The sequence below is a fragment of the Silurus meridionalis genome, chromosome 24, assembly GCF_014805685.1.
Source record: "Silurus meridionalis isolate SWU-2019-XX chromosome 24, ASM1480568v1, whole genome shotgun sequence".
NCBI classification, from domain to species: Eukaryota; Metazoa; Chordata; class Actinopteri; order Siluriformes; family Siluridae; genus Silurus; species Silurus meridionalis.
The window spans coordinates 16,666,667-16,685,009 of record NC_060907.1 but is presented as its reverse complement, the minus strand read 5'-3'; positions in this window follow the sequence as shown (position 1 = coordinate 16,685,009).

The following is an 18,343-nucleotide window of genomic DNA, read 5'->3' as shown; positions in this document are numbered from 1 at the left end:
CCCAAAGGTGTTAAGTAGGGATGAGATCAGAGCTTTATACCAGGCCATTCAAGATCATCTTCTATGAAGCATATCTTCATGGAGCTTGCCTTGTGCACAGGGGCATTGCCATGCTGGAACATGTTTGGGTTTTTTGAAGTTTAAGTGAATGCTAAATTTTAATAAAGTGCATCCAAATATGGTGTACAGAACTGTGCTCCTTTAGCTTTGTGGTAACAGTTTGGAGAAGAACCACATGTGGCAGGAAAGATCAGGTGCCCCAATATCTTTTCCATTTAGTGTACCTGACATTTCATTATTTTACAGATTTGTTCATTTTCTAAAGCTGATTGTTGCTTTAATTACAAGTGTAGCTCCAGTTATGATTTACATATGTAACCTTTGGTTAAAAGGTATTAAAAATAAAAAGGAACAGACTACACCACCTGGGTTATTTATTCACCCAGGAAAATAGATTAAACCCAAAAGAATAATTAAACCAAAAAAAAAAGGCTACAAAAGTATGAAGTACCCTGCTGGTTCGGATGGGATTAAAGACAGAGACGTGACTTTCCAAAAATAGTACAAATTTATTAAACAAAAAAAATGCTTAAAAAATATTTTAATACCATTTTCTGAGACATGCTGAGGAGACTGCCAATTAGCTACTGCCTCAATTTTCTTGGGGTCAGTCACCACCCCCTGGTCAGAAATCAAGTGCCCCAAGTAACCCACCTTGGGCCGGAAGAACGAACACTTCTCCAGTTTGGCCTTTAAGCCTTCTTCTTGTAAACGCTTCAGGACCACCTCTAGTCGTTGCAAATGCTCAAACACTGAAAAAGAACACTATAACATCATCCAGATAGAGTAACAGTGATTGGAAATGTTGCGAACCAAACATGGTGCATTACACAGGCCGAAGGCCATCCGGTTCCATTCATATAGCCCAAAAGGTGTACAGAAGGCAGTTTTCATCTTATCCTTCTCGGCCACTGGGACCTGATTGTAGCCGCTTGTGAGGTCCATCGTAGTAAGCCACCTGGCACCAGAAAGAGCATCCAAAGATTCCTCGATTCCTGGTAATGGAAATGAATATTTTCTTGTCTTACTGTTCAATTGACGATAATCAACACATTCGCAGGCTACCATCCTTTTTCTTTACCAGGACGATAGGAGTTTCCAGTAACTGATATGAGCTTTGACTGCCTCATATTCTGAGGGAGAATGCGTCTATACCGCTGCCTAATAGGAACCTCATTAGTCAAAGGAATATCATGTGTGATCAAAGTGGTACAACCTAAATCACCATCGTGTTCTGAAAACACAGAAGAATATTTAGACAGCAGCACCCTAACTTGACACTGTTCCTCAGCAGTTAAAGGGGACAGATTAACAGCGTTTATGCTGTCCTGTAGGGAACCAGTAGTTACCTGCTAAGAGACAGTGGCCTGCATAGGGACATAGACTTGTCCACAAGCTACCTTAACACTGGCAGGAAAAGCCAAAAGGCCTGCTACTAACCCACCACTAGAGGGCTCAAACACAGTCAATCCAGCATGTTGCTGAGAACAAGTAGCGTGAATAAACTTCATGGTGCCACCTGGTACATGAATACACTTACGTCCTCGAACCCGAACCTGGGCTGAAGAGTCTAAAGGGGCCTTTGCCTGAACTTGTTGGCTTTTCTGTAAGGCTTGTTGCCACAAACTAGGGGCATGCTATACTAAAGCTGCTTCAAAAAGGGCTGACCCATATTGTCCAAACAATTCGTTATAACATTCCCGAATAACATTCATGCCCAGAACACCGGAGATCTGAGTAGCACCTGGAGGGTCTTTAACTATGAGCACACCACGTTTAGGAATCACTTTACCCAAGACTTCAACATCCAGCTCTAAATAGCCTATGTATGGAATATCTAAGCCATTGGCAGCCTTAAGCTGTAACCAATGACAAGAGTGAAGTTTGTCCCTACCCCAATGCTCAAAGTGCTTCAAAAAAAAGCTTTCAGTCACAGTTGACACCATTGAACCTGTGTCTAACAAACAGGAAACTAACACTCCACCCAAACTAACCGTCACATGGGGGCATGGAGATAATAAAGGGGCCATATTTTGTACACCGGGGAAAACATCTGAGCCAAACACATAGCCTTCTGAACTGTGGCTCCATAGCACAGAAGGTTCTAGTTTTCCTGAAACGAAACAGAGGGTTGGGACCTTTGCACCACTGACTGAGGAGGACGTGAGGAAGATCGATCAACCCTTGACCAGGAACTACACTCACGGGCGAAATGGCCAGGCTGTTGGCACCTCCTACAGATAACTGCACCCCGATTAGTGGCATTTGTAACAGGAGGGAAACGTCTTGGGGCATTTTGAAGTGAAGACATTACGTGTTAACTGATCAACCTGTTCTTGCTGCTTTTTAAGCATCTCTTTAAGCTCAGCTAATTCAGAACCTGTAGACATTGTAGACCCACAACCCCATACTGCAGCCCATGGGTAGAAGTTGAAAAGCTACGGTCCCTAGAACCCCTCATCATGCCCTCCCGTTCCCATCTAATAGCTCCCCCTCTAACATCAAGTAAAGTAGCCCTAGGGTTTCGACATACAAACTGTTTTAATTCCCTTCGAAGGGCAGAATCCAGCACATACTCTACAAATTGGTCCCGCAAAAGAACCTCAGAGTTAGGCGTACCATTAGGAGCATTTTTAATTACTTTTGACATTAAGCCAAGGAGGGCTTGTGAAAATTCCTGAAATGTCTCTCCCTCTAATTGGCGTCGAGAAAATAAATTCTCCTGCAAAACAATATATGAATCCGGGCAACAATACAATTCAGTAAGTATTTGAATAACTCTTCCCGGTCTTCTTTAGGCCTAAATTTTATTTCCTCCCTAGCTTCCCCTTCTAAATGATCATAAAAAAAACATGTGCTTTATTAATAATGGATAAGTGGCGAACGCGCATACTAGTCTTCACGTCCTCTAACCAATCAATCAAAGAAATCCCAGTGTGGCCTCTAAAAACAGGGCATTTCCTCTCCCTAGGGACATAAATCAACCTTTCTGTCACTACTGAATTACCATTGGAGGGAGACATTGGGCGCACATCTACCCCTCTTTCATTAGACTCAGAGGGTGCAGCACCCGGACTTGCCTGTACCTCAACCCGTTCGTAACGTAGGCGTTCATTATCAGCCTTAAGCTGGGCCACCAAGTCTCGCAATTGCTGCATCTCCTCCTCCATAGTGACAGCCTAATTAGGAAGAAAGGAGAGGAAAATGCACAAAACAGGAAACTAATGCACTGGCTGCTGTTTCAAGATCATAACAAATTAATATCAAACACCAAAATTAATATCACAAAAAAATTTAAAAAAGTCACATCTCTGCTTTACATACCCAATGACATCCTGCCGACTACACCAAGATTGTAACCTTTGGTTAAAAGGTATTAAAAATAAAAAGGAACAGACTACGCCACCTGGGTTATTTATTCACCCAGAAAAATAGATTAAACCCAAAAAAGTTACAAAAATATGAAGGACCCTGCTGGTTCGGATGGGATTAAAGACAGAGACGTGACTTTACAAAAATAGTACAAATTTATTAAACAAAAAAATGCTTAAGAAAATATTTTAATACCATTTACAGCTTACCAGTTATTTACCCACAATCGGAGAGACTAGATTAAATCCTCTTTGTAACAGAAGGGACAGAGCACACAGCAAATCAGTGCATAATTCTTAAAAACAAGAATAAACCAAAAATAAACCCAAAACACACAAACAATCTCCCCTTCTGTTTAAGTCTCAAAAATCACAGCTCATCAGATAGTTACATGTGGAAATAGTTATGCAAACGGTACATACACTTATACACACCTTAAAAAGAGAAAAACAATTAACTCCCGATTAATATTTAAAAAGCGTCCAAGCGGCTCACGGAGCAAAAATACCAAGCCTGTTAATTTAATACACCTGCACAAGAGATAAATATCCAAGTCCTTACTCAAACATAGCACAGAACAGCTGCACAGAAAAATCTTTTAAAACACTCAGTAATACAGCGGTTTACAACTAATAAAATAAAATAAATAAAACAAGCGACTCACCGGGGGAAAGCAACAGGAAGATAAGAAAGGAATCAAAGTGCTGCACTCAACTGTGCTTTTTATAAAGTCACAAACACGCCGACATAATTACGTGGCACAGGTGTGCTCAACGTCAAAGCGCAACTCCACAGCAGTGGGCGTGTCTTCAGATTTAAAATGCACCCATTATTTATGCATGTCTATTTGTCTTCCTTTTAAAGACATTCAACCGGTCACACATATAATATAAATATAATATATATTTAATAACTTTTTGATTCTGTAAAGCTGCTTTGGGACAAAACAAAATATAATTTAAATATAATTGTGTAGTTTTCACCATCTGAATGGCTCAATAATAAAAAAAAGCCCAGACCTCAGCCCTTTCGAGATACTGTGGTGGGATCTTAACAGATTGTGAGTGAATTTTGTAAAAAAGAGTGGACCAAAATTACATGAGAGACTGATGAAGATTGTTAAAGTTAAAGTTGCAAAATTCTAAATGTTACAGAATTATTTCGGTGAACTTATTTTTTCTAACCTGGTTTTCCAATACTGGTTTGGTTTACCTTTTGGATCTAAAATCTGTTGTTCGAATCGATTTGATTTGATTTGTCCTGTTTATGAACAACCTCATGAGCAATTTATGAATATAAGCATATTTCTAAAGTAATTTAAATTATAGAAAGAAGTTTATTTAGTTTTGATCTGTTCAATGATGGTCACATTGTAGTCCTAGCGCATTGTCTCCAGCTTTGTTGCAATATCTGATCCCTGAAGTTAGACTACAGACAGGGGTCGAGATTATGGTTTTAATCAGGGGTTAAATAGGGGATATAGGGGATGAGGATGGGTTCCCTCTTGAGTCTGGTTCCTCTCAAGGTTACTTCCTTATGCCATCTCAGGGAGTTTTTCCTTCACCACAGTCGCCACCGTGACAAAATTACACTTATAAAGAACATTATGTGTGTAAATCTGCTTTGAGATAATGTTCATTGTTAAAAACGCTATAGAAATAAAATGAATTGATATAAATTGAAATAACTGCTGGAGTAAAAGGTTAAGATGATTGCTTTCATCTGTATAAGTTTAAAGAATAAGTGTAATTAAGGGATTCTTATACACTAGTTGATTGTTTTTAATGAGGAAATAAGTGAGGGGGTAAAACAGTCTTATTGCTAATCTGATACATTTATACTGTAATTTACATGGTTGGTAAATTTTGAAAACTTTTCATGTTGGTCTTTTTTTACAGTATTAAATAAGAATCAACATTTATTTAATCTTCTTCTAGGGTGGAAAAAGTTTGAAATGCAACCAATTTATTTTGAACCCATTTACTTTCTAATTTCCAGTTCACCTGTTTTAGGGTATATGTTTGATACGTTTTTTTCACTCTACAGTAACTATTTTCTTGTAAGTGGCGCTGGATTACCATTGAACATTGACTCCAAGCATTACATCGCCTTATCAAGGTTTGTGGGGTCAGACAATCATCCAAACAAGGATGATACCTCAAAGATTATTGTTATATGATTATTATTATTATTAAATATATACTCTGCAGTAGCTTATGTAAAAGTGTTGGATGGATTTATGTGGCAAGATGCATAAATTATGACAGACACATTTTAAATGAAAAGTGGTAATGATCTGAAGTGGCTTCAGAATAGCTTCTGATACCTTCAGGCTGTGGAACTGACTATATTTTCTATATGTAATCCAAGTCAATATCAGATCAGGATTGTGGTCATCATTATGATCAGGTCCTATTAGGTTCTGATGAAATGCTAGGGAATCTTAAATAGACACAACCTCTATACTCGGAGTATCTTCTAGTTTATTATAATGAATATTAAAGTCTCTAATTATTATCGCAATTAGAGTGAAATAAAATCTGCAAATTCAGTCATTCAGAATATGAATAATTAATAACATTATTAATTCATAGAATTCTCTGGGTAGACTTAATTCTTGTGTCTACATATTTTATGACACTATGAAGAAAATCAAATGTGTTTATGCTCAGGTTTTGCAAGGGCTTTATTTAATGCTATATGTTCATTTGGTTTAATCCACATTTCTGTTTAACACAGTACATTTTGCACCTGATCATAATTCCATTAACAATGAACAATTTCTATATGAGATCTAAAACTAAACAGATTGAAAGTTCTGTCTATGCATTCAGTAGAACGATTTAATGTTAACTAGGCTGCTAGAACTAACTTTCAAGTCAAGTCAAGAAGTTTTTATTGTCATTTCAGCCATATATATCTGATGCAGTACACAGTGAAATGAGACAACGTTCCTTCAGAAGCCTGGTGCTGCATAAAACAACAGACAGTGCAAGACAACACAAGACAGTGTAGGACAAATACACAAAACACAAATTTCTGCATCATTTAACACTTTTGTTTAGCTCAGGAAACATGCATGAGAAAGTCAGGTGAGTCAGAGAAGTATGTGAGGGTGGTGCAGGACATGTATGAGGACAGTGTGACAGCAGTAAAGTGTGCAGTAGGAAGGACAGTCTGGTTCAAGGTGGAGGTTGGACTGCATCAAGGATCGCCCCTAAACCCTTTCCTGTTTGCAGTGCTGATGGACAGGTTGACGGACGAGGTCAGACAGGAGTCTCCATGGATTATGATGTTTGCGGTGATATTGTGATTTGTGGTGAGAGTAGGGAGCAGGTTGAGAAGAGCCTGGAGAGGTGGAGGTATGCCCTGGAGAGAAGGGAAATAAAAGTCAGTAGGAGTAAGACAGAGTACATGTGTGTGAATGAGAGAAAGGACAGTGGAGTGGTGCGGTAGCAGGGAGAAGAGGTGGACGAGTTCAGGTACCTGGGGTCAACAGTGCAATGTAATGGAGAGTGTGTTAGAGAAGTGAAGAAAAGAGAGCAGGCAGGGTGGAGTGGGTGGAGAAGAGTGATAGACATGCAGGTAGTTGTGTTAAAAGAGGCAGATGTAGAGGGCTTGTAGACGGATGATTCGCTGTGGTGACCCCTAATGAGAGCAGCCGAAAGAAGAAGAAGAAGAAGAGGAAGAAGTTTAGCTCAGGAAACAGACACAGTCTCGTTATTGTCCAATCTGAGTTATGACTCAGTGTATAGTGGCACAATGACTGATGAATACAGAAAAACTGTATTGTCTAATGGCAGGGAAGTGGAAACAAACTCCAATCAAACTCAGTTTAAAATTGTTAAATAAAAACCTAAAATAGAAGGTTGACTGATGGTGCAGTTTCTAGCTCAAACATCTTTGCAAAGGTATTTTTCAAATTTATTGGTATTTTTAATTTATTACTGAAAAAGTTTTAACCCCTTTTTCAGTTAATTTCAAGGGAAAAATTGGCTTTAATCATGAAGAACTGAAAATACTAAATTAAAGTTCTCTAGCCCTGTGTTTTTTTGTTATGTAGCTTTATGTTGTTTTATGTAGCATCAGGGTTCTGGAGGAACGTTGTTTCATTTCACTGTGTACTGCGTCAGCTATATATATGGCTGAAATGATGATAAAAAGCTTCTCTCTCTTGACTTAAATTGTTTGTTATTACAAACAGAACCTAATGTTTTATTTATCTGATAACAACTTGGTATGCAAATTAGAGCATGAGTTTCCTATTACAAACCTTGGGACCCCTGAAAGCTTTCTGATTGATTGGCCTAAAGAAGGGTATCGACTATATATGTATTTTTTTTTTTTTTTTTTAAGTACACCTGGATACTTTTTTTTTGTTCAATCGATGTAGTCATGTCCTGGGTTGTTCTCAAAAAAGAAACAGGAAATACATGTGCTTTATTTAAAAATAAAATGATGATGCATTTTGTGGGCAGACATTTTCTCATTTTTGGCCAGCCTCAGAGGAGCACACTGGCTATTGTGGTGTCCTGATTGCAGTGCCTGCTGTGTGCATTTTTGGTGACTATCCAGATACTGGCATCAACAGATTGTATGTTAACATAAGGTAGACATTGGTCTTATATGTGTTTACATGCTTGTTTCAGTAGCCATGTGCAACTACAATGACCAATTTCTTAGACATTAAAAGGACTTATATATTATACATTATATATCTTCTCAAGGGAAAATACTCCAGAAATGAAACTTTAATATTTTAGAGTAGTGCAGCTTGTATAGCAGTATAGATTCACTGTCCCGTGCAAATAACTCAACATACAGCTATTATTGGCAACAAAAGTGAGTAACAGCTGTACGTCGTGTAACCATGCAAAGCCACATGTCCTATTCATCATGTACATTTTTTGTCTGCTTGACAGAACCGTACAAATTTGTGTATTGGGTATTTGAGCAGTTAAAATGTGGTGCTTTGAGCACAATTCTCTGATCACTGGATGTTCAACATGGCACCTCATGGCAAAGACTTTGTGAGGATTTGAGAATTAGAATTATTGCTCTTTACGAAGATGCTGAGGCTATAAAAAGATTAGTAACACCATGAAACTGAGTTACCGTACAGTAGCCAGGGAAATACAGAGGTTTTCCAAGACATGTTCCATTTGAAACAGACCTTGCAAGGGTCCATCAAAAAGTTTGAGTCCTTGTGCTGTGCATCAGGTGCAAAAGCTGCTTCAAAAACAAGCATAGTGGTAGTAGCATCATGGTCTGGAGCTGCATGAGTGCCTGGTACTGGAAACATAGAAACATGGATTCCAACATGTACTGTGACACTGTGAAGCAGAACATGATGCCCTCCCTTCAGAAACTGGGCCGAACGGCAGTTTTCAAACATAATAATGACCCCAAACATACCGCCAACTGCCTTGCTGAAGGTAAGAGTAAAGGTGATGGAGCGGCCAAGTATATTTCCAGAACTGATCCGTGGGGCCTCCTCAAGCAGAAGGTGGAGAAGCTCCATGTGTCTAACATCCAGCAGCTCTGTGAGTCATTATGGAGGAGTGGAAGAGGATCCCAGCAACAACCTGTGCAGCTCTGGTGAATTCCATGCCCAGGAGAATTAAGGTAGTGCTGGATAACACTGGTGCTCACACAAAATATTGACACTTTGGACATAGTTTTTAGATGCCCAATTAGGGTGTACTTACTTTAGTTGCCAATTATTTAGATAATAATGTCTGTGTTGTTATTTTCAGAGGACAGTAAATCTGTACTTTTATACAAGCTGCACATTGACTACTCTATAAAATATATATAGTTCAATTTCTCCAGTATTGTCCCTTGAGAAGATACTAAAATGGTTGCTGAAATGTGAGGGGTTCTCCCCTTCTAAGATACTGTGTGTGAGTTATTATATTAACAATTTGATATTGCTCTTATAGCGATAGCTAATGCTTGAACATTAGCTGTATAATTGTTTTAACTGTTATATGGCCATGACTTATTACTGTGTGATACGTGTTGTTTCATGGATATACACATGCACAATAACAACTGTGTAGCACAATTACAGATGTTGGTTTCTTCTTTGAGAACCATTTCTGGTTCTGGATTATTAATGCTCATTTCTGTGCATTAATAATCTCTAAGGTTCAGATGATCTGCCTGAGCAATGGCTGGCAGTTCCTGTTTCCCCAGCAACACAAATGGTCCATGACCAATCATCTCATGTCTCAAGGTCAAAATGTAATAATCCTACAGCAGCACTTTTTTTACAGCAGCACTTTTGCACACACACTTACGCACAGTGTTTCCCGACAGCGCTGATCAATGTTTAAGGCTGTGATGATAAAGGAATCATGCATCTTGTCGTGATATCAGTGTGTAAGAGCTTGTTAGCCAATTGTAGGAAGGTACCAAAATAGCAAACTGTGTGACATCATCCTGTGTTCAGCACTATATATAGTCCTGGGGGTGAACATAATGCATCTGTCTGTAAAGGTTTGAAGCATATACATTAATAGGATTATGCTGTTATGGGAAAAATACTTTTAATATTATCATATATTTTATATGCATGTAATATAATAATCCAGTACCTATATACACTTTACACATCTTATGTATGTGATCTTGTTCATATGAAAAAAAAAATTATATATATATATATATATATATATATATTTCACAGCTTTTAGAGCAAATTACATTAATAATTCCTTCTTTTTTAAACAAATATTTGTTTATTCTTGTTTATCTTTGTTATATATATATATATATATATATATATATAACAAAGATAAACAAGAATAAACAAATATTTGTTTAAAAAAGAAGGAATTATTAATGTAATTTGCTCTAAAAGCTGTGAAATGCCTGTGGGAATAAACAATTAGATTTTCGCAACACTGGTTCATTCCTCTTGAAAATGCTTCTTCATTCCCCCAAGATCACAAGTCAGGAGATTCTTTTCAGTTACTTTGGTCATATGATGTCTTGTTCATCCTTTAAAAATAAATAAATAAATAAATAAATAAATAAATAAATAAATAAATAAATAAATAAATATATTCACCTCTTTTCCTTCTGACCCTCCTTATTAATACTCTGAGAAAGTTCAAATCTGAAAATGAAAAACAAAACAAAAACGTTTGCATTTGTTTTGTTACTGATAATGAATTTGCTGTAATATACTGTATACAGTATATGGAGGCTGCACAAGATGTTCCTTTATTCAGCAAATCCCGCCTTTAGCAGTGTTTGTTGCGTGCTATAAATATATTGTCAGTATCACAGAAAAGCTGAGCTTACAAAAAAATAAAACCATCATGCTATTACTCAGTAGCTGTACCCCATCTGTATAGCAGTTGCACAGGAAATGCATGAGGAAATAAAGGTATACGGTTACATGGGCAAATAAGAGAAAAAATGACAAAGAGTATTGATATTGACTCAAATGTCTGCCTTGGCAAATTCAGAGCATGAAAGTCCTGCATCCTTTGAGCTTTCATCTGGAAAGTATTCAATATTTTATGTCTAAATGTTGTGTAATGTCTAATGATGATTTTAGTAAAAATATTTTGATAAAGATTTCAGAATTAGCAGTGAAACAGTATGAATATAAATACCAATCAGTGATGAAGGAAAAACCAACGTAGAGTTTTAGTAAGGTTGAACCACCATAAGCTTCCACAACAGAATAATTGGACTCTAGCATAGATTCTACATATTTCTAAAAATGTTATGGAGTTTTTTTCAAAACATATTCCCTATTCCCATATTTTGAGAATAATATACAATTCTCCCATATTTTTATGTGAATCAAACAGTTTATTAAGCCTTCATGCTCTGGTAATGTGGACAGTTTCATCCTGGAACATATACAGTACATACAGTGTGTGTGTGTGTGTGTGTGTGTGTGTGTGTGTGTGTGTGTGTGTGTGTGTGTGTGTGTGTGACTGAGGCAAGATGGAGTGACTGTGTGGGTTGTGTAAGTCACATTTCTATCATGGTAGCCTTTGCTGAGTCACCGCTTCCAACGCCACAGCAACTCCTTCAGGCTTTCTGTGTGTGATTGACATGGAATTCTGAGGAGAAGCTCATGTTAAAATCCAGCATTGAAATTTCTGACACGTCTCTGCAGCATATTCAGTCTTTGTTAGGTTTAGCACACATTCCCAATGTCATCATTTTGTCTCTTTAAATTTTCACCTGAAATTTCCTTACTGTATTTAAATATTAATAGAAACAAACATATTGTATACAGTGATCCACACAGATAGCTAATATTATTATTATTACAGTTATTTTACAGTTGCTTTAAAAAATACATAGCAAAAACTGTTTCATTAATAGGTTCATGTACCTCTGCCAGTAAATTCACTTATATAGATGTAATAAGGCTTCTATGTGCAAGTATATTTTGAGCTATTGCTAATTACTGGTCTTGCCATGGTGTATGACCTGTGAATGACATGTTTTAGTAGCCAGGTGGTTGTTCCTCACCCAGTTTCCCCACCCAGTTTCTGTTTCAGTTAAATGACTGTGTTTCAACCTACATATGAAATCGATCGTGCATGGAATCATTAATTTATCATTCTTATTTTACAACATTTATTTACACGTGTGAAGCTTTTGCACAGAACTATGTTTTTTTATCTAAAAGGTATGAGCATTGTATTAATTTACTGTTTTGGAATGGTTTAAACTTTAATCATGTCTATTATTATTATATTATTATTATTTTTATTTAATAAAACCTTTTTTTTTAATGCCATATATGAATTTGGCACAGAATCTAAAACGGGTGCAAATGAAGGTTGACTTAGTAAGTTAAAGAACAGTTCCCAAGGCTGCACATGATCAAGGTCATCTTCAGGTTTTCCTGCAGAGGGAAGGTTTCACCGTAATAAATCATAGTGCTGCAAGATATGCTATGTATAGCATTTGCAGACAGTGAGGAGGGAAATTCATATATAACATTTAACATTTTTGATTATTTCCTTTAGAAAAATGTTCGTTACAGGGAGGGAGGGAGTCCCAAAAGTCTCTATATTATAATTTTTAGCAAAATATACATGTATTTACAAATAAAACTCTATGTGAATCATTTCTCCAAGATTTGGCTCTCAATCTGATCACAAATACACAGACACCAGATGCATAATGCAGTATTTTCTAAATGTGATATTACTTCTTGTTAATTATGAAACGTGATGAATGCACTGAGCCATGTCAAGTTATCAGGCTTCCAAGGAATATCATTAATTCAATTCAATTCAATTTATTTGTATAGCACTTTTAACAATGAACATTGTCTCAAAGCAGCTTTACACAGATAATATGGTGATAAAAATAAATAAGCTGTTCTTTATAAGTGTAAGTTTGTCCCTGATGAGCGAGCCAGTTGCGACTGTGGAAAGGAAAAACTCCCTGAGATGGCATACGGAAAAAACCTTGAGAGGAACCAGACTCAAGAGGGAACCCATCCTCATCTGGGTTCCACCGAATGTCCATTTATTACAGATAAACAATGTTGCGGAGTACAATGGTGGTAATCAGAAGCAAACTGTAGTTCTGAGTCAGTGTAGCAGACTGTTAAATCCATCCTCAAAGCTCCTGTTCTTACTCCGGAATTTTATGGATCCTTATGCCGATGATGAGAAACTGTCCCCAGCTGCACAGAGTGGCCTCCAATCGACGAGAACACCATCCAGAGGCAGGCCAGGAAGTGAGAAGATCCCACGAGTGAGTGGTCACTGGAACCTCAGGAGCATGTTTAACTCGATCGAGAGAGAGAGAGAGAGAGAGAGAGAGAGAGAGGTGACAGGAAGAGAAGGATATGGATTATTATGTGACCTTATTGTTGTATGAAAGTTAACATCACTGTACAATTGGGACTCCGGCAAGACTCGCTATGGCAGCATAACTAATAGGGAGAACCAGAAGGTAACACAGACATGAGGGATTTCTGGGATAAGAGACGACCCACCACACCACCATCAACAAACCTGAGTGAACGTGTGAGAGTGAGGGGACGACAGCATACAAATATCCCAGTTCACCAAACACTGAATATTCATGATCCCTCCAGATCTGCTTTTTTACCTCAGAAAAATCTACTGATAAAAGACTTGACTAAACTGAACATTGATTGAAAGGCTGTTCTATAACTGTGGGGACAGTCTCTTATAAGAGAAAGATCTGCCCCCTGCTGTAGTCTTTGTTATTTGAGAGACCAACAAATAGCCTGCACCTTTTGATCTAAGTAGGCTTGGAGGATCATACTGGTACAGAAGTTCACTCAGATACTGCGGTGCGAGACCCTTAAGTGCTTTATCCGTCAGTAGTAGTATTTTATAATCAATGCAAGATTTAATTGGGAGCCAGTGTAGACTGATTAAAACAGGGGTGATGTGGTCATATTTTCTAGATCTAGTGAGGACTCTTGCTGCTGCATTCTGAACTAACTGAAGCTTATTTATGCACTTACTCCAACACCCAGACAGTAAAGCCTTACGGTAGTCTAATCTAGATGTAACAAAAGCATGAACAATTTTTTCTGCATCCTGTAACAACATCATATTTCTCATTTTAGCAATATTTCTAAGATGAAAGAAGGCGATCCTGGTAATATTATTCACGTGAGACTCAAAGGAAAGACTAGAGTCAATAATGTAAAAAAAATACACTGAGATAGAAACACCATCCAGAGATGCTACGTAATCAGAAAGTTTACTTCTAGCTGCATGTGGTCCTAGTAAAAGTGCTTTCGTCTTATCCAAGTTGAGCAGATGAAAGTTATCAAGCATCCACTGTTTAATGTCCTTTACACACTTCTCAACATTTTTAAGCAGATCTCTCTCATCTGGTTTTGCTGAACTATACAGCTGTGTATCATCAGCATAGCAATGGGAGCGAATACCATGTTAATGTATAATTTCACCCAGAGGCAGCATATATAAAGAGAAAAGCAGTGGGCCTAAAACAGATCCTTGCAGAACACGAAATTTTACCTCAGAGAGTTTAGAGAACTCACCATTTACATCAACAAACTGATAGCGATCAGTCAAATAACACCTAAAGAGAGAGCTGTTCCCTTTATTCCAACAATGTTCTCAAGTCTAGCAAGCAGGAGATTATGATCAATATTGTCTAAAGCTGCACTTAGGTCAAGCAAAACAAGTAGAGAGATAAATCCCTGATCAGAGGCCAATAACAGGTCATTTACCACTTTTACTAGCGCCATCTCTGTGCTATGAAATCCTGACTGATACATTTCAAAAATAATCTTTTTAAATAGATGTGAGCATAACTGCTGTGCTACAACCTTTTTTTAAATCTTAAGGTGAAAATGTCAAAACTTCATGTCATCATGGTGCAAAAAAGACTTTGTCTATATTCTCCCTCTTTTATTTTATAACAGAGAGACACATCTGTAGGGAAAGGAAGCATGTAAAGCTGTATACAAAGTACTGTGCAAATGTTTTAAGCCATTGTGTAAAAAATGCTGTAAAGTAAGAATAGTAGAAGTGTTAATAGTTGTTTTTTTTATCAGTTGAATAAAAGGAAATTAAATGAGCTGAATACAAAAAAATCAGATCGATATTTGGTGTAACCAAACAGCATGAGTTCTTCTAGGTAAACTTGCACACATTTTTTGAAGGAATTTGGCTGGTAGGTTGTTCCAGACATCTTTGGAAACTAACCAAATCAGATCTTCTGTGGATGTAGGCTGCTTAAATCCTTCAGTCTCTTCATGTACTCCCTGACAGACACAATTATGTTGAGATCAGGGCTCTGTAGAGGTCAAACCATCACTTCCAGGACTACTTGATCTTCTGTATGCTGAATATAGTTTTTACTGATATTGGCTGTATGTTTGGGATAATTGTCTGTATGTATGCAAAATATATGCAGAATTTGAAGCCATCAGATGCCATCCTTACAGTACTGCATGATGGATAAATATCTGCCTGTATTTCGCCGCATTGAGGACACCATTAATCCTGACCAAATCTCTAACTCAATTGGCAAAAATGCGAACCTCAAACTTGTAACAACCTCCACCACAATGCTTCATTGTTGTCTGCACACACTCATTATTGTATTGCTTTCAAATATTTCAGATTTTGATTCCAGAGCACCTGCTGCCATTCTTCTGCACCACAGTTCCTATGTTTGAGGTCGCTTAGCCCTGTTTCCCTTTTGGAGGTGTGTCTTTTTTTCTTTATAATTCCCATAATGGCCAGACTTTTCCAGACAGTAAATATTTGTAAGTGGGTCCCACTGGTTTCTGCCCATTCTTTGCTAATGCCACTGCTGGACATCATTCACAGTCAAAGCGTTCGATACGCACGAGGTGTCCTTGATCTGCTGCATTAAGCATCTTCGGCTGACCACTACATTTACGGTCCTCAACAATTAAGGCCATGTCCACACTAATCTGTTTTCTTTAAAAAAAAAAGTATATATTTCTCTCTGTTTTGGCATTCAATCCACATTGAAACGGGATTTTAAATGTTCAATTTAGACTGTGAAAACTGAGGCTTACAAAAACTATGACGCATTTTTTAATCATGTAATGGTTCCTTTGCTTGACATTTCTGCAAAGTTTCAAAGAGCTGGAAAGTAAATAAATGCCTGGCTAAAATGACACCAGTCGAGGTGCCTTACATTTTACTCATCGTCTGGCCTTGGAATTGGCCATTCCAACATCTTGATTTTTTTTTTCCTAATTAGCTATTTGGATGTCAGCTTGCTGTTTTCTTATGATCATTGACCCATGACTCAATTTTGGCCCAAGTAAGCTTCAGAACATTTGGCCTAACAAGTAAATTCTGGTATAATGTGTATTCCTATGTTGTCTTAATGACTTATCAACATCCTGTTTCAGAATAGATATGATGTGAACTGCTGTGTGTGGTTTTCACCAAACATGGTGCTGTACATGATGACCAAACATATCTACATAGGAATTGTCACTAAACTGCAGTTCAAAAGTATAGTGTAAAACATTTTTACATTATCATACCTACACCTACATTGAGGTCATGAATGGTTGCAGACAGCATGAAACTATTGAAATTGAAAAAAACATTTTAAGGCAATGCCATAAATACCCAATTTTTGTATCAGTTTCATTGCAAAATGAGAAACGCCTTCAAAATCTTTAGCTATTTAGTTAAACAATTCATGATATCCAATGAAATTATATGGTGGTAAATAAAAATGAACTATATGGCCAAAAGCCACAATTCCTTAACACAAATACTTGTTCTTTTATCCAAACTGTTGCCACAAAGCTGTAGGGATGGATTGGAATGTTGTATCATTAAGAGGACATTCTGTTCCAATGTGATAATGCCCCTGTTTTCAAAATGAAGTCTATCAAGACATGTCATGGTTCGGATGGAAAAAACTTGAATGGCTTGCACAAAGACCTAATCCTAACTCCACATTTGGGATTATGAAATACACACTGTGTGCCCAGCCATTCTTACTCGAAATCAGTGTCTGACATCAATAATGCTTTTGTAGCTGAATGAGAAAATCCCCACAGTCATGGGAAAAGTCTTCCCAGAAGAATGCGTCATGGTGTTAAACTTTACCCATGGTGGTTAGGAGATGTGAAACAGAACTTATATTGACTAGTTCTAAAAAATACATGTAAACATGTGAGAAATGTGCAGTTCTAACAGTCAGGTCAACTTAAAGGTTATCAAAAATCAGCATGAAAACAACAATCAAGGGCAGAAATACAGGATACACACAGGATCTATCACTTAAAGTTTACAGAATGCAATTAAATGCAATCTCTTTCCCTCTCTTTCTAATAAATTAATAAATAAAGAGGTTGGATTGGGTGTGCAAGAGCTTTGACTGACAAATTATATGCATGGAACATACATAACATGGTCCAGATTTACTGACATCCTTTAATAGAATAGGTATATTAATTCAATTCAGTTTAGTAAGAAAATAAAAATGTATCAGTAAGTGAAGTAACACAACTGTTCCCTTGATATTGTATCAGATATTGTGAGATAAGGACAGGGTACATTAGCAAAACTTTGTGACTTTCATTAGCTGCATTAGTTGAATTATTCTCATGAGGTCTAATAAATGTAGGCCAATGTTTTGTAACGATATGTGAAGAATCTGTTTACCTCAAAATCATATTAAAACTAAAAACAATTGTCAGTTCACTTGTCCAGGACCTCTACCCACAAGACACGGATTATTGCTTATTGTGACAAAATTGGTTATCTGTGTGAAAATATGTAAACTGTTAAAATATTATAATAATTAAGAACAATACCAAGACTTAAAAGTTTAACATGTCTGGAATAGTTTAACCAATATAATTCAACACAATTGTAAAAATGTGAACAGCGCCAAACATCTGAACAGTACCAAACATCTGAACAGCACCAAACATCTGAACAGCACCAAACATCTGAACAGTACCAAACATCTGAACAGCGCCAAACATCTGAACAGCACCAAACATCTGAACAGCGCCAAACATCTGAACAGTACCAAACATCTAAACAGCGGCAAACATCTGAACGGCGCCAAACATCTGAACAGTACCAAACATCTAAACAGCGCCAAACATCTGAACAGTACCAAACATCTGAACAGCGCCAAACATCAGTCTAACTACAATTCGAATCAAATATTATATAAAAACAAAGAGGATCTTTTTGGTCATTAATATATCAGCATGTTAACGATGTTTTAATGAATGGATATTCTGTGACACACTGATGAAGATGGGTTCCTTTTGAGTCTAGTTCCTCTCAAGGTTTCTTCCTCAAAGCATCTCATGGAGTTTTCCTTGCCATAGTTGCAACTAGTTCATTCATTAGCGAGAAGATTATAGGCATGAAGGCACTAATAATGCATT